Here is an 18,899-nt window from a genome sequence, read left to right on the forward strand (position 1 = left end):
ACCCGCTTAAAGCGTGCAAAGTCGTTCATGTTTCAAAACAAATGTTACATGTAGTAGATTGTCTTTTTCAAAAGAAAAAAGTCCACATGCTAACTAACTATTACGGTGCCATCCAAAGTACATTCTTTGCCGTAGACAAGGGGGACGTTTTTTGGCTTTCGCTATTGACGGCCGCATCACAGGTGTATGTTTTAATAACGGCCGGCAATGTGTCCAGGGTTGCCAGGTTGGCCCGTTTCCGGCCAGAATCGACCTTTTTGGTCTTATTCCAGAGGTCTTGGCTGAAAAAATGATTATGTGTACACTAAAAGTAAATAAAAAACAGCACATAAACGCGTATGTCTGCTGGGCCTCTCATGTAAAAATCCTGTTCTAAACTCACACAATCCAAGATTGATGTTTTAACTTCGAATATCTGCCTTCAAACTGAAGGCATTTCTGTGTAATTGTTGGACAGCACAAAATAATCGAAAAACTTTTATATAATTTTTGTTCCACACTTTTTTATAACAGAACAGACACATTTTAGGTAAGGCAAAAAATACAATGAAATAATGTACCACTTTGTAATAGTTAGTGTGGTTACATGAATAACATTGTTTAATGAAGATTGGTTTATATAGGTGGGCAAAAAATTGGTTAAGCCATTTGTTTGGCAAAGATTTTGCTAAAGCTTGCTAAAACAATGCTTTTATAAGCTCATTAAAGTACCTAATTAACCATTTTTAGTTGAAAATCTATGTAACAAATGCTATGGTTGATTGTGACTGGCTTTTGAACATACAAGGCATACCAAAATTTAAATTTTAAACATACGAAGCCTAAAAACCATAAAGTTAAGAGGCTATGTAAAAATCACATAAAGGAACTATTTCAAAATATTACTGTACACGATAGAAAGACAACATATTATATAAATAGGACAAACAGTTTAAAGTTTTTCAACAACTAAAGCACTTGCCCCACCACCGCCATTACAAATACCAGCACATCCAAATTCACCTGGTTTTAATCTATGGGCCAAATGGGCAACAATCCTGGCGCCTGACATGCCAATAGGGTGCCCGAGTGACACAGCACCGCCGTCGACATTAATCTTTGCTTGGTCGATGCCCAAAAGTTTAATATTCGCCAATGCCACAACACTAAATGCCTCATTTATTTCCCATAATGCAATTTGGTCTTGTCGGACCCCAGCCATCTTAAGCGCTTTCGGTATAGCGAATGCAGGGGCCACTGAAAAGTCTTTTGGTTCTACAGCGGCATCTGCAAAGCCAACGATTCGAGCCAATGGTTTCAGACCAAAATTATTAGCTGCTTGCGCTGACATGAGGCATAATGCAGCTGCCCCATCGTTTAATGTGCTTGCGTTGCCAGCAGTAACAGTTCCATTCTCAGCTTGAAAAACTGCGTTGAGTTTTGGAATTTTGTCGAAATTCACTTTTTTGAAATCCTGGTCTTCTGACACTGTGATGTCGGGTTTCCCACGCTTTCCTAAAAAAGATAAATTCACATTAATTAATCATGATCAAATAATAAATTTTGAACACTATATACGGATCTGTTCATAATTTAATGGTAAAAATAATGGCCCGAATAGAAAAGCAACATGCTTTATTTTTGAAACGTTTCGGCAAATGCTCATGCAATCATCAGTAATATGAAGGTCACATCAGTTACACCCGTTTATATACACTTTATATCACAAATGATGGCATGAGCATTTGCTGAAACATTTGAAAAAATAAAGCATGTTGCTTTTTTTGTCTATTTGGGCCATTATTTTTTACCATTAAGTAACGACTGGAAACGTGACCTTACTAGTTATCAGTTTAAACATGAAACAGTACACAACAGAAATAAAAGCCATTAATTGACATTTAAGTAAGCTGCAGACAGTACATGCTGTTTTAACACAAAATGTCTTATCAATACAGCAGATTTTGGTAGGGTATGGGTTTAAAGCCTTTTACTTCTGTAACAATCTGGCATGGTGTATATGGCTATGCTAGCTTGTACAAGCAATGTCTTGTCACCAAAGTGTTTAATAGAGCATATATATCAATCATGTTTCATATGCATATATAAGCTATTGCTGCCAGGCATATAGCAAGTTTATAGAGCTCTTCTGGCAAATGTATTTTTATTCTGGCATTTCAATGTCCTATGCAGGTCGTCTTCATCAGGGTAAATAACACTGAATGCGACTAGTACAGAGCACAATAACAAAGGAAAATTCATGAATTCGAAAATCAAATGTCGGAATAAAAATACATTTGCAAGAAGAGCTCTATAAACTTGATTTATCAAACATGTTTCATATGCAATCAAATTGTACAGGAAGTTTTATCCAATATTTGTAAAATATACTTTACAATTTACCTTCAATAATGTAGTGTTTTATAATGTGCCGGTTATTCTACCTAGCGTGTGCTGATGGTGTGCTGCGTATTGGACAGCAACATAATAAATCTGGTATAATCCCGCAAAGCGTGAGTGAGACGCTACAAATAACAACATCAACAATTTCATCTTTAAACTGCCCATCTTCAGTAGCCTTTGCACTTCTTGTATATGACTCAATGGCATATGCATTTGCTCTTGACGAGATATTGCATGTTTTTTGCAGTATTCTATCCACATATACCCATGTGAAATTTCCCGTAAGCATCAGTCAAGCCATCATGAACAATAAGGTCGATCATTTTTACGCCACCATACGCCGGTGGCAGTCGTGGCATCAAATGGAGCATTTGACATGCTTTCCATGCCACCCGCCACCATGACGTCTTGGTGTCCACACTTGATTGATTGCGACGCTAATTAATTTCATTCCAGATGCACAGACTTTGTTGATTGTTGAACACGGAGTGCTTGTTTTTAATCCTGCACCTAAAGACAAATATGAATCAACATGGATAAAAAATTCCGTAGAAACAAAGGTTGATAAATTACCAAACATAAAAACTTAAAGCTCAACCATTCTTGTTTTTGCTCAGCCAAGATTCATTGCATAATAAGTACAAATGAAAAGTAAATGTAGAAAATATTTACAACCTGAAAGCAATGCCATTTTGAACATGGCAATTTTTAATTTGTATATCCCACCCTTATGTCTGCAAAATACTTTGCAATGGCTGTATCAAATATTACTGCTGGATAATACAATATTATCCTAATCAGGTAGAATATTGCTTTAACATGTTTTGATCATCCAAGTGGGCTTGCAAATTAATCTTTTTAGTGCAATAATATTTATAATACTAGAAATTGATTTAATTCAGATTCGTCTGGGCTAAAACATTTTCTTTTGTTTTTTTTTACCAAAATATACAGCAAATGCAGGTTTAAAAATAACCGCTGACATGTGGCACAGCTGTAGATGCAGAAGGAAACATTCCAATACGTTATATGGCAGTGCGCTCACCTTAAAAGAGCAAAACAAAAAGGGCAATTTATTCGATTCTTTGCGGGTTCAAGTGCAACATAATAAAAGATGTTGCTACAAACTCTTGATTACACTTTTGCCTCAAGCAGTTCAAACAAGCCTGGATGACTATACAAATTTACAAAAGACTTTGTATATTTGCGTGTCTATTTGACTCAAAATGACACATGAAAAAGGTTGTACGGAAGGAATATTACGCGGTTAAACATCACCCGAAAGTACAGATGACCAGACATACATGCAAATGATCTACAGCAAATAAAAAACGTTCGATGACAAAATTGAAAACAAAAATAGCATTTATTTGTGTAAAAATAAATATTGTCTCTGGTTTTTGATAGCAAGTCACGCGATACAGTGCACAATGATGCATTTGTTCTTCAGATTGCATTAAAAGAAGAAATGCTGGATATTGTTTAAAAAAGTTAAAAAAGAAATATTGCAAACCATTTCATTAGTATTCTTTGATCAAATTTAATTGTAGGATCCGGTCTTGCTAACATAACAACTTAGTATATATGGTTGTTTGAAATGAACAAAACTTAAAAAAGTTAGATTTTTTAAATATTAAGCTATGTTTTGTTTGAATGCAATACAGCAAGCATTAGTTGTTTGAGTGTCTTTTTGTTGTGGTTGTAACTGGTTGAACTGGTTTCGACCCTCATCACCATCTATACGTGTTGGTTGTTCTGCTCATATTATGGTCGAAATTGGAGAACGCATTTCGGGCTATAAATAGTTTAACATAACAATGATGTTCACTCAAATACACAGACAATATTCATGTGAATTCTTCCTACCATTTTTTTGACTGTCGAATTTATTATGATATCGTTGATGTCTCATCTCAAAGAAACCCTATAAAAGGTAACGCAAGCTGAAAACGACAATATTAAAGCTATATGAGGCAAACAATTACTCTCACAATCAATCAAAGTTTACCGTGTTTGACGAACTGTTTCCTATATTCGAAGTATACTAAACAAAAAAAATACGTGTTAAATGCTGCTAGGTGAAAACCAGTTTTTTCCTAACTTGTTTTTAGTTTGGTTAAGTAAAAACACAACCAGTGATTTAATACTGAAAACACATTTATGTTTCTGCTAAACTATTGCTCAGATAGAGTGTCACTGTTTTTCGTGTTGTCTTTTTTCTATTCTTTCTTTTAGTATATCCCCCTGTGTCAAGCTATGCATAGATATGTTGTTCACAAGTCAATTAAAACGCATTTTAAAACTTACGTTGGTGGCGGTTTATTACACTCTTGATTTCTTGGCAAACATAGTAAAGCACATGCACCCATATTGTTCTCTAATAAAATGAAAATACAGCTGCAATGCAAAATATAAACCAGAACCTGTCAACTATGTCTGATATAAAGAGAAAACACACAAGCAATCGCAAGATAGTCTCAGTTTACATTAGAAAGAATACTCGGTAGGGACATAAATCAAAACAACAAATCGAAACACAACAACACCTGTACCTTGGGCAATGTTACGTCACAGAAAAGCGGAAACACAATTGTGCGTCATACAATATGACATCAGCATACCAATACGGTTCAAGTCATCTGGGTTGCAACAGCGTAGGTTTGTAAAATGTACATTTCCGCTAAATTAAAAGAAAAGGATTTGCCAAAAACGCACCTTGAAAACATTAATCCGCTGAACATGTTAAATTCCGACAATATCCGGTTTAAAATAAGCATAAACCTAATCAGCGTTAAGTCCGAGTCTAAACAGACAAAATCGTGTTTTACGAGATATTGCTGCTAGGCATGGTATCAAGTTTATATAGCTCTTCTGCTCTGTAAACTTGAATGGCATTCAATGTTATTTACCCTGATGAAGACGACCTATTTAAGACGTCACAACGTCGGAATAAAAGTACATTTGCCAGAAGAGGTCCATAAACATAAAATCGTGTCGTTTATTGTATTAAAACATCCACCATAAAAATGCATTTATTTTAATGCGTAAATGGAAAGATTTATGGACGACACTGTAAATGGTTCAAACATTTGTGTGATTTTTGGAGTCATGTGGCTGAGTAAGATTACGGTGATCCGTGTAAATAAAAAGTAATAATAACTTTATACAACACCAAATCGGGCACACAGTCGTGAACAATGTGACATAAACTTACTTAACTGTGGAACCAAACTTGGAAGTTTTAATAGTTCTTTGATCTTTTAGGTAAAGCAAAGACATAAAAAAGTTAAAAGAAGAAAAAAAGCTTATTATTATCTTGAAGTTACGCTACTTCATGTTTATTCACCTAAATCAATTATGTGCAAATAAATTTGTAGTGGAATTTTCGATCAAAGTTAATGGTGCCTAATGTTATTTTCGAATAATGCGGAATATTGCCAAAATAACAAATATAAAAAAGGAATTTAATTCCATTTGCTCTACAATTTGTATTAAAGCTTTTGCAAGTGGCTTATGATACAAATGATTCCGCTAACCAATGTGAAAATATGTCAAAATATTTGTGACGTACCATTCTACGCGATGTATTGTTTTCGCAGAAATACGATTCCACCACTGAGTGAAGGCTTTTGTCCCTATCATCGCGCTTTAAACAGCTGTTGCAGTGTACAGGAGTACATCTATAAGTCTGGGTGCTGATTAAAGTCAGAATTAACAATTTCTGCACCAACACAATTTTCACATTATATGCGATTTATCTACTGGATTGAAACTATTCCCAGAGACGATAAAGTTGTTAATAAATATGCAGAATAACACAAACTTTGTAAGTAATCTTTAAAATATGTCAGACAGTTTTTGGAAAGCATTAAATAATTGTTTTTATAGGCTGTGAATAGTCTGTTACGTCCAGCTTGTTACTTCATGGCAGTAAGTATAACTTCAAAACAGGTTGACTGGTTTATTTTAGTATGTATAGTATTAGTTTAAATTAAGATGTTGCTTGTTAACATTTTAAATACGTTTTCGATCAAAGCAAGTTCAGCCTTCCTCAAAAATTAAATTGTTTTTTTATTTCTGTTAAATGTGGGTTCTTATTTTTCGATAGTCCAAAATAGTAAACATATTACAAAATGTAGAATCACGTAGTAAACATATAACTACGACATTTTCGTTTGGTTAAAAAGTGAAACAAAATTCGGTTGATCCTATGTGGTAAGTTTTTTATTTTATTTTTAGGATCTGCCTTCTCCATCATTATCAGACGATGCTATTGTTCAAGTAAGAAGACTATTATTAGTAGTAAAATCCCTATTTTATTATCATTATTGCGTGTAGGGTAAGGATGAGTCTCTTACATTATCACGCTCACCACGGAAAGCTGCTCCGAGGGTGAAAAAAACACAACCATCACGCACATCATTTTCACCGGTGCAAACTCGTGTAGGAATTATAATATGTGGTAAGGAATGCCCTGTTTCCTTTTTAAACTTATTCTTTTCGGTTTTTCTCAACTAAATTACATAAAAAATAGATTTTACCATTTTTGGTCAAACAGAAGTGCAATACATTTTAACTTTACACCATTTTTGTACAAACATAAATATACAACTTATGTTTTATCATTTGTTGTCTGCATCGTTTTTTTTTTTTGCCATCAAAAGAATAACGTTAGAAGTTTACCTGATCAATTTAACACAACTAGACGTTGAATGTTACTCCGAGGTTGCTGCCACTTTATTGTAGTTTGTTATATTAAAGGTAAGGATGAGGCTCATCTATCATTAGGTCCACGACAGAAATTCCCTTCGAGGGTAAAAAGATCACCACCATCATCGCCACCAAAACCACCATCGCCACCAAAACAATCACAACTATCATCGCCACCCAAACCATCATCAGGACGTGATGGCCCACCGATGGTAAGAATATTTTTGACACAATTTCATTTGAATAATATTGTTTGCAACGTATCATGCAGCCATAAATGTTTTTAAAAAAATCGATCGATCAAAAGTATTAGAACCGAGGGTAAGTATGATATTTATATTCTGAGATAAAAAAGCAACACAGTAGAGTGATAAAGTCCAACAAAACACAGAATGGGCAAAACACAACCTAATTTGTCTGTATTTTTACCTTGGGCATTTTATTCTCAGGATATCTTACTTTCATCAGACATAGGCTTCTTGCAGGTGAGATATAGTAAAAACAATGGGTGATATTTCATAAAATTATATGCAGTGGGAAATTTCGAAAAATTGTTTGTTGATTGGTGCATTTTCCAGAATTATGATTTCAAAAAATTATATTGGGTTTTATAACTCCCGGTTAATGTTTGAGGCATTTTGTCATTAGTTCTATAGTTACCGAGCTTTAAAGCGCGTCAAGGACAGAACTTTGTAATAAGTATCTTAAGGTGGTAACAGAAAATAATGCATTCAGATGTAAAAATGCAACACTATCGACAATTTCTTTCACGTCTTTGCGAGAACATACAACAAAAACATACGTAAAAAAAGTTGGGTCGTTGATATTTTCATCATTTTTTAATACATTAAGTAGTCAAGTTTAAAGGACCGCTATTGAATTTACATCGCCAAAAGTCAAAATTAAAACAACAATAAATCAACAAACAATCTAGTTAAAAATGTTTGTTAGGAGAAAAAATGCACACTACACACTAGGTATAGAAAACATCATTTTTTTGGATTTACACTGCTAGAATTATATGGTATGTTACCAACAAGAATCCAAACGGGTTTAATACCTTCTCCTACCATTACGTTGACAACTTTGGTTAAAATGATGATGCCGTTGCAGGCCCCTGGAGCAGCAAGGTCTCAGAGTGCAACCAGTGTTTTTACTGATAACCGTGTATTTTTATTATGTTTTTAGTCTTCGTTATTTAGGCGATCATCGTCCAGCTCGTCCGAAGAGGTAAATGCGCCAAGTACCTTATGAAAACCCTTGACAAAAAATATATAGTTTTTAATGGAATGGTTTTTAGGTGTTTCTTGTTCCGTATTGCCGCTGAAAAATTGTTCCACATTCCAAATATTTTTTATCTTCAGTTTACGAACATACTGTCGGATTGATTAAAAAATGATTAAAACTGCGAACTTAAAACAAATTCATATTTCAGATCAAATTTTCTTGTATAGATAGAGAATATCGTGGAACTTCCACACAACGTAAACCGTGAACCTCCAAACCAAGGTAGGAAATGTAATTCGAAGATTGCCTTGCAAAATAATTAAACACAATTATTTGTGGGTGTTTTTTCAGGCCTATTTGCACTTGAAAACTTCGACCCTAATGGACCTCCAGAAGAAGAAACTGCGCAAATGGGTGGCGATGAGGGTCGAAACTCGGACAACCAGTTGCAACCAGAACAAAATCAACCTCATAACAACTAATGTTTACTTCATCGCAATTAAACCATACAGCAACAAGCAAACCTGCAAAAACATGAAGTTGTATATTGAGTTTTCGCCTTGATTAAAATATTAAACAGGTAAACTAAGCAATTATACAATTGGGCTCAAAACAGCAGCACCATGCGCACCTTTCGTACCTTGTAAATGTTTGGTTGCATTTTTCCTTAGTGCACAAAGCGAAGTTTGTTGTACGCACCTTAACACCTTACTATTTTTTCCGAATGAAAGTGTTCTTGATTGACCAGAGGGTTATCCACTTTGGTTCAAAGCAGTACAAACATCAACAAATACCCATTTGAATAATAAAGATGAACCGTTAAAGTTAATAAAAGCTACGAAATTCATTTTGAGTTTTTTCGAAACAATAACATGAAAAATGATGATTATTTTGTGAATATAATATAACATGTAAAATGATTAATTGTTTGTTGTTTAGTAAATATGTTGATTCAACAGATTATATATGTTTGCAGTAGGTTGGTTTGTATCTGAAACTAAATGAAAACGTTGAATGCATTCGATACACCAGGTGGAAGCGTTAAGTTGTACATGAAATCGTATCAAGTCCTCAAAAGAAACAATTCCAACTTTGCAAACCAAATCCACCACAAATAAGCTTTAGAGTTAAGATTATTTCCTCTCGACATCCAAAAACTTGTTTAATACTTAACCAGTAAATGCTTTGACCATAAAACTTCATTCTGCCTGTGACTGCCATTTCTCAACTTCCATTCCGGTTTTATTTAGTGGTTAACATGAATTGTGCAAATTTCGCAATTATTTCCAAAAAACAGCTCGTTTGAAATAGAGTCAAATTGTGTCACAAGCAAATTTCTGTAAATTGTAAACAATGTTTTAAACTTCGTAATACTGTCTATCACAACTTAATTAAGAGACATATGCTACTCTAAACTGGTTAATTCGAACGTGCTAAGCACGAATGTGACTTTGGTGGACATATAATCAACACACACAGTATCAATTGCATCCGATTATATTGTTCTACAGTTATAGAAACAAAAACACTTTGACAAGGTCTTTTTCTGACAACAATAAAGCAGTAAATATTGCATGTAATGTAATGACGAGATTTTAAACCTATAGGTTGAAATCTAGTTGTTGTTTTGGGAAAACTTTTAAAAGTTTTTATGTGGTCAGAAACAGTACAATGTAATTTGTGGAAAGTTATTGTGAAATGTTATCTACAGACCAATTTGCTTAGATTTCAGAAATGGACAATTTTGCCCCAACTCAGGTAACCGGCTGCGATAATTAGAGCAGCCAGAAGAACAAACATCTCAAGTAGGAAGATGTTGTCAGCTGCTTCATCTACTTCATCTTTGTCTCCTGGAGTGTCTGCGATAAAATGAATGTTTAGCTTGCAGACTGAAAGTTTCGTTTTAACGATAAAATCACGTCGCTTACACACAGACACACGTTATGAAGCGTTTGAAACCGTTACGGTTTAACATGTGGTTGATCATTTGTGTCTTTGTGCGCTGTGCGTCAATTCAGTTCTTTTGCTTACAATGTATTAAGCATTTTGTGTGAGAGTTTTACAGTTTAGACTTGTTTGCAGGCGTACGTTTTTACTCGATTTGATGTTCCTTTGCCATCAGTTCTTTAGAAATTAGGTCCAAAATTTGATTGTGTTTTTAATTTTTGCACAAAAGTTTATTTCGACTATCAGACAAATAGTGGTAACGAAAAGAACCGACGATACCTATGCTTGCAATTTAGAAATGGAATAAAGCATCTTTCGTTTGAGAAGAGCTTTATTAAAAACTCGAGTTTAACGCAAAATTATTCGCCGATATACACTGTAATTGGAAAACACACTCTAACACGTGGATGCATAAGATAGTACCTAGGTGAAAAACAACATTTACTGTTGCCAGCCGAAAAAACAATAGAAGGTGCGCGAGATTTTTTTGTCTCCTTTCAGTACAGAGTGCCGGTAACAAGGACAACCACTTAACTGTTTGATCAAATAATCGTGTTTAAATAGAAAAAAATAAACAGTCGTTGACTCTTAGTAAGATTTGAATTGTGCTTGTACAAAAGTAATCGATTAGATGCAAAGCATGTATCTCTGATTTGAGCTCATAAAAATGTTAATGCCTGGAAAATAATTCTGATAATCCTGAAAATATTAACGATTTCCTTTATATTAGGCAACAGACCAGCGTTTGGTAACCTAAGGCGTGCAACGGAAACCGCAAAACCTCATGTGTGCGGCTAAGAGGAACATAAGGATCGTGAACGAACATAATAGCCCATTTACACCGTGCATATCGCGCTCGCTCAAACCTGCGTTGTGTATTTATTTCATTTTTACTGTCTAGTTTCGCGCTTGACTTATTTCGGGCGCTCATGTCTCGTAGAAATGAACGAGCGATAGCCTATCGAGCGTTTTCTGCCTATCAAGCAGCTTGAACCTGCTCAAAACGGTTAATGTTATCGTTATGTGCGGGTTTCTGACTTGAAAGGTTGGTTTATTTAGCAGAAATAAATGAGGGTATGTTATTTGCCTTAAATTTATGTATTTATATCATTGCTATGGTTGCATATAGTATTTTCTGTGTTTTAATACTGTAATTGAGTGCATTTAAATTGTGCAATCCATCTAGCACAGGTGACTACATGGCATGAAAACTTGAAAGTAACATAAACATGCCACTAATCTAAACAACAACATCTTAATTGAGATGTTTAAACAATGATTACCAAGATGCAAAATCATGTTTATCTTACTTTCATGCAGAACATTATTTTATTTTATTTCAAACAAACTCTTTTCGAATCTAAAATAGGTAACAATAAATTTATTTAGTGATTTATGGTCATCGACCGTTGTTGTGGGCAAAAAATGGCGCCGAGCATGTTATTGAGCATACTTAGGTAGGCACCCCATATCGCTGTGTAAACTGAATGGGTCGCTGGATAAGATTAGGTGCCACTGATAATCGTAAAGAATTGTTGGAGTGTTAGACGTGTTCGTAAAGTTAGAGAATATTTTAAGGGCTGTATAAATTACTTCATGTTTCTGTTGAACCGAAAATGATAATGTATCCTCTTTTTGTTTGTTACCCTTGACAGATTACCCTATTTAACATTTCCCAAACTTGCTCTAATTATTAAAATTAGGTCCGTATTTTAAACAACGAAGATAGTTGTAACGTAATGGCGATATTGTCAATTTTTCATGTGTTGTATGGCAAAACCAAACCAATTCACGCCACTCTAAGCTTTCTCAAATTATTGATACAAAGTCATTGTAGTTTTTTTTTCATTATAGCAACAGAGAGAATTCAGTATCATACGGAACTTATTGTTGTATGTCCAGGTTGAAGTTGATTGGTAAAGTGAGGATAACGCAAGTTCATTATTTTTGTGTATTTGACCGTGACGGCAACTACGCACTGTTCCCACTTTATCAGTGGCCCAGTTTCACACACATCAGTGTTCAATTTAATCTCGTGGTCTGTTTAACAGAAATTAAATGTTATCAAATATATTGTAAATTAATTTCCCATCCAAGTACTTTAAATGACTTGGTAATTATAATGCTACACCTCGGGACGATAAAAGTTTGCTAACCAACAGAGATTCACAATCGCAACACAAGTTCTTTTTTGCATCTAAAGACCGGATACTATATTTTTGTCTGCTGATATAATCAGTCACGTGGGACCAGGCTGACCACTCGTGTTAGTAAAAGGAAGTTGAAGCGAAATGAATTTCTCATAATATTACTTGCATGTGGGCTGATTTTGTATGTGCGGCTTCTGAAAATAATAACAAGTTTTTTTAAGTTCTCAGGTTAGTTGTTTTAGACACCTAAAAATGTTTAGCTGAAAATTGTACTTCAAATGAACAGTAATATAACTTATCACAAAAAGATTTACTGGTAATTATTATGTTTAGTTGATAATCATCTAACAAAAACAAAACGTCATAGACGTGGTGGTTTGGTGAAAAAGTGAAACAAAAATTGTTAGATCTTATGGTAACTTTTAATCATAATTGTAATGATTAGATTTTAATAAATGATGAATATTTCTCATATAACTCCTATAGCAAATAACGTAGCAACTTTCAACTTTTAGATCAAGTCAATAACATAAATTTTGTTTATTTATGTTTTCCGTTACTAATATTGTCGAAAAATTTGATTTGAGTGAACTTTTGGCAATATGTTCATTCAGCCAATACATACTGGTAAAAAAGTATCGATAAAACGTCTTAGGTTTGATTCCGCAACGCCTAAATAGTGAACAGTATTTCGTAAAAAATAGGGTTTGGGTTTAAATCTCCCGGGCAATGTCTGCTGGGTATTTCTAGTTGTACATATAGTCACTAGTTTTATATTTACTGAACATTCTCAACTCGACTGGATTTTTGAGTTACGCATCTCCTGCCAAACCCACTTGGGCAAGACTAGAAAAGACCCGCTCAACCATAACGTAAATAGACATTGTCGCTAAAGAGGCCAGGCCGCTTCACGCGTACACGCCCATCTTATTAAGCGTTCGTAAGCGCTGAGGTGTAACGTGTCGTAGTTCAAATGTGTCTTTTTTTGCTGTAGTGCGTCAACTCAGTTCTTGTGCTTACAATGTATGAAGCGTTTTGTGTTAGATCTCTACAGTTCAAGGTTTGTTTGCAGGCGTATTCGTCTACTAAAGTTGATTTTTGTAAAATTTTATCATGTTTTTATATTTTCTTAAAACTTGGATTGTTGAAATCTCTGTTGTCGATTTCATGTGACTAGTTTAGGTTTTCAGATGTTAAGTCAGTTTCCAACCAATACAAAACCTAAATAGCTAACATCATATTGGCAAAGTCATTGATTCCGTATTAGTATTCACTTTGCTTAGTCCTTGCCTAAATTATGGATGCACGTATTTCAAAACGACTGCAAACACAAAAGAAACCTGAAGATATGGCGGTATCAAGCAAAGGTCAGTTTTTTCTCATGTTACATATTGGCTAATGTTTTATACGAGAAATGATAGGCATTGAAAACTAAAGGTTCTTTTTCATCTAATTTAGCGGAAAAAGAAATGGTGAAACTAACTTTGAAAGGACAAACAGTGGAACAGCCAATCTACTCTCCGAATGCTGGCAGCGAAAGCATTAAATCGGTAAAGAAATTAAAAAAAATATATTTTTCGTCAACAATTATGGTTTGCTTGGTTAATGTTTGCTGGGTATTTAGTTAGCAATTTAAAATTTTTTGTGCTTTAAACTCGCAAAGCACAAAACTTTGTAATATAAATGCCTTAATACCGTGTTTTGTTCCATTCAGCAGGATGTTGATGAGCCCGAAGATAAATATAAGGTAAGTATAAGCATACGTTTTGCGTTAAAAATGTAACACTGTTGGAAGATAATTTTGGGGCAAAAACGAATTGCTTTTCTCTGAATCGTAATTTGCATACCAAACCTAGCTTAACAATTGTTGACAATCATAAACATACAAAATAACGTACATAAAAAAGGCAGTTCTCATCTTATTGGTTTTGGCCGATGTGATATTTTTATCTTGTTTTTGTAAAGTTTTTAAGGACCGCTATTAAATCTTTTAAAAATTCCAAATAAAAACAACAAAACACCAACAAAGTTTTTAATACCAGTTTCATATATACTGAACTTCTAACCGCGATCGACAGGACGTTGTAATAAATACCTCAACACTGTGTTTTATTTATTTCAGGTGCTGAAATAGATGATAAGTAAAAAAAACTATATTCTCTGGTAAAAAATACACCACTGTTGAGATATAATTTTAATTTCAAAGACGATTTTGCATTGTTTTAATCCGCATTACTTGCAGCATACCGAAACAATAATCATGCTTAACATTTGTTGACAATAATGAGTTTGCCAGCCTGAATCTGTAACAATGTTTTCGCATTAACGATTTCAAAGCATTTTGTAAATTGATCAAAAGTTTACAAAAACAAGGTTGATTTCGTCTGATTCGTTTTGACACATCACTTTCGTTCCACAAATATTGCTGAACATAACTACTTTTTATTATTTTTCACCATGAGCTAAGACTGAATTGCAAATGACACTACTTGGATTCATATATGTCATGAAAGTGTTAAATATTTTTTTGTTAACATGGTTCACCCATTAAATTTAAATCAAGCTGGTGACATGCGACCTTCTGTAATTTTAAAATTAAGGAATTTAAAAACTTTTAAACACATCCAGTCGAAGAAATAAAAAAATGTCAACAAGACAAAATTTTGTGATTATTTTGTTAACTTTGGCGTAACCATAAGAGTGGTGGAATTAAAGCCCTTGAGTAAAAAACGTGATGATGCGATACACTTTCTTGTTCCCTTTTGAACACAAGTCATATCATCACACAAAGAATCATAAAATATGAACTTTTTGTGAAACAAAATGTGTGCAAATCATTTCATCATAAATCCCGTTAGAAGTAATAAACTGATCACCAAAACTGAAATCAGAGTTTAAAAGGTTAATTGCGTGTCTTACAAGTACGTTACTTAATCATATTTTTCGTCAACAATTATGGTTTGCTTGGTTAATGTTTGCTATGTATTTAGTTTTTAATACCAGTCTCGTTCTGAACTTTATAACCGCAATCGACAGGACGTTGTAATAAATACCTCAACATTGTGTTTTATTTATTTCAGCCGCTGAGACATATACCCCCGGTAAGTAAAAAAATTACATTCTCTGGTAAAAAATACAACATTGTTGAGATATAATTTTAATTTAAAAGACGATTTTGCATCTTTTTAATCCGCATTACTTGCAGCATACCGAAACATTAATCATGCTTAACATTTGTTGACAATAATGAGTTTGCCAGCCTGAATCTTTAACAATGTTTTCGCATTAACGTTCTTCTAAGCATTTTGTGAATTGATAAAAAATTTGAGAAAAACAAATTTGATTTCATCTCATTCGTTTTGACACATCACTTTCGTTCCACAACAATCACTGAAGAAACCATTTTTTTATTTTTATGAGTTAAGACTGAATTGCAAATGACACTAGATGGATTCATATATGTCATCAAAGTGTTAAATATTTCGTTAATTATTTTTTTTGTAAACATGGTTCATCCATTAAATTTAATTCAAGCTGGTGACATGCGACCTCCTGTAATTTTAAAATTAAGGCATTTTAAAATTTTTAAACACATCAAGTCAAAGAAATAAAAAATGCCTGCAAGACAAAATTTTATGATTATTTCGTGAAAAATAATTTCATCATCAATCCAGGTAGAAGTAATAAACTAATTACCAAACCGAAATCAGGGTTTAAATTGCTTTACGTTACTTATGTTTATTGAAAAAGTTGCCTTTATCATTTAACAATTATCACGACAACCATGTTTTTGACTCAGAAGCAGTTTATGTTAATTTGTTATTAAATTCTTCGTTAAACGTTAACCAATCCACAAATAAAAATATTGAGAACGAGTTAAAGTTGATAATGCTGCTCTTATCACTGTTTTTTTTTTATTATTCATTTTCAGACAGCTTATTTAATGCCAACACCACCCGGAAAGCGTAAAAAGGTGTAGTGATCGAATGTTTATGTTCGCTGATGAGTCTCAAGGTTATAATCGCGTCACTACAAATTAAAGAGGTATACCACCGTCCTTAATCTCCCAAGCTCCTGGGCTTGTCAGGACCAAGTCCTGGAAACTCCACACACGTGTCTTGCACTTCAGTTTGTTTGTTTATTACTTCAATGCAAGTAATTGAACAGTAAGCCAAAGAGTTAACTGCAGTAAGACTAAAACTGTTATGAGCCATTACATCAGCGGTACGTTTTATAAATTCATAGCACGTGACATTAACTGTACAACTATGCCTTTGCCGTTGGCGCTTGCACATTTTCTCACACACAAAACAGCGCCAAATTTACCGCACAATACAAAACATACGATTAAAGCGGGTAAACATCAGATAGCAAGGTCGAACAACCTCCTAATTTAACTGTAACAGGAAATATTATCAACTCGAGCAATTTAGCAAGTAAAACCAGCTAATTTGGTAAATAACTATTGCAAGGTTTGCACAAATTATGACGTAATCGCTACAAAATACCCCACGCCATGTTTTTAGGCAATGGGCAATATATGGTCATTGCGTTTTTATGGACATTAAAATGACACACAGAATATTTACAATAGAAAAATGATACAATTGACAATTTGTTGATTTCTGAAAATTTCTGGATCAATTTCACAACAATAAACACCTAACAGCACAGATTTAACAATTTCAGCAGAAGACATTAGAAACAACATGAGCATATACATTCAAAAACAAACAACATTCAATTAACACCACACCAATTATCAAAATTGATTATCGCATTTCGAGCGTAACATTTTTGTGTTTCTGGAGTTTGGTTGTCTCCAGTCTGCAGACATCTGAATTGCTGAAATTCTGTGTCTGTCAGTATGGTGAATTTGAATGTTCTTTGCTCTTGATCACAATAGTAGTGGAAAGTTCTTACGCTTCTGAAACAAGAATAAAACAAGCAGTACATCGAAATAACAATGATACGTTAAGTTCTGCAAGCTCCTTATTTTTTTATTTTTTTATTTATTTATGTGTTTTTGGTAATTTTTTTTTTACATGCAAGCAAATACAACAATTTATACAAACAAATACAGCAATTATACATGGCAAAATTGCAGTTTTGAGCAGCACATTTATCGCCTGAAAATCGAATTCATTGTTATCTGTTACAATTATTGGGCAGGCAATAAATTTCGCAATTAAAGCGGTAGTCTTGGCTGACTAAACTCGACAAAATTGTACAAAAAAATACGTTTTGATAAAGTAGAACATGAAAGCAGGTTGTGATTTAATGTAGGTTTGCCCCCAAGCTAGCCGATGTCGTGACTAAACCTTACATTTGAGATGGTACTCAGGAGTATATTGATATAAGTAATCATTCGCATATAGTATTCATTCCTCGTGGGAAAGTAATAAAAAGTACGTACGTGTATCGAGCCATGCTCGGAAGCTGCGACAAGCTTCGATTGTTCGTTCTTTTGTAATAAACAGAAACGCGCCTATAGTTGGCATAGTAATGCAATAATAAGAAAGTAATCACCGCCTATTTGGCGTAGTAATGTAATCATCAGAAAAGTAATAAAGACCGCCCAGTTGGCGTATCATGCAGGAATAAGAAGAACAATAAACGCCTATTTGGCGCAACATGCGATGTAGTAGCACGGTGGCATAAGCAATATACTCCTATGGCTAGGCTAGTGGACAGTACCTACACAATTTGGTTGTTTTTATGGTTAAATTATGTGTTTCTTGAAGTCAGGCGCATGAGGTCTAGAAAGACCGGTACAAAATTCTTTGTGCGCATATAACGTAACATGGGTTGTAAAAACATTTAGGCCTACTTTGTTTAAAAAAATGCATACAAATAACAAATCAGCCAAGAATAGCACTTCAATATTTGCTCACCTCGTTTAAGAAAAGACATCGTACTGTGGTGTAACTGATCGTACGATGATATAGAAACATGATACGAACGGTGAGAAACAAAAATGGTCGACGTTGATGACAACACATAAAATACAGATTTCTGCAATTCTTTCGGTCGCTTGTCGTAAACTTTGCTGACATCAATAGAGCGTTTCTCAAGTTATTATTGGTTGAACAGCACAATTTTTTTTGTAAGTTCTCCTCACTCGAGCGGCACCAAATTTTGTAGTGATCGAATGTTTATGTTAATGTTCGTTGATGAGTCTCAAAGGTATAACCGTGTCAATACAAATTAAAGAGGTATACCACCGTCCTTAATCTCCCAAGCTCCTGGGCTTGTCAGGACCAAGTCCTGGAAACTCCACACACGTGTCTTGCACTTCAGTTCGTTTGTTTATTACTTCAATGCAAGTAATTGAACAGTAAGGCAAAGAGTTAACTGCAGTAAGACTAAAACTGTTATGAGCCATTACATCAGCGGTACGTTTTATAAATTCATAGCACGTGACATTAACTGTACAACTATGCTTTTGCCGTTGGCGCTTGCACATTTTCTCACACACAAAAC

At 34.2% G+C, this 18,899-nt stretch overlaps 1 protein-coding gene and 1 pseudogene across 1 annotated transcript in view; both read right to left on the minus strand.

Moving 5' to 3' along the window:
• The window catches only part of LOC145219266 (scavenger receptor cysteine-rich domain-containing protein DMBT1-like), a 106,922-nt gene that overhangs the window by 35,760 nt on the left and 52,263 nt on the right, over positions 1–18,899 (minus strand). The window lies entirely within an intron of this gene.
• LOC145218268 (acetyl-CoA acetyltransferase, mitochondrial-like) lies at positions 457–2,999 on the minus strand (annotated as a pseudogene).

The sequence above is a fragment of the Phallusia mammillata genome, chromosome 3 (genome assembly GCF_965637545.1).
Source record: "Phallusia mammillata chromosome 3, kaPhaMamm4.hap1.1, whole genome shotgun sequence".
Taxonomy (NCBI): Eukaryota; Metazoa; Chordata; class Ascidiacea; order Phlebobranchia; family Ascidiidae; genus Phallusia; species Phallusia mammillata.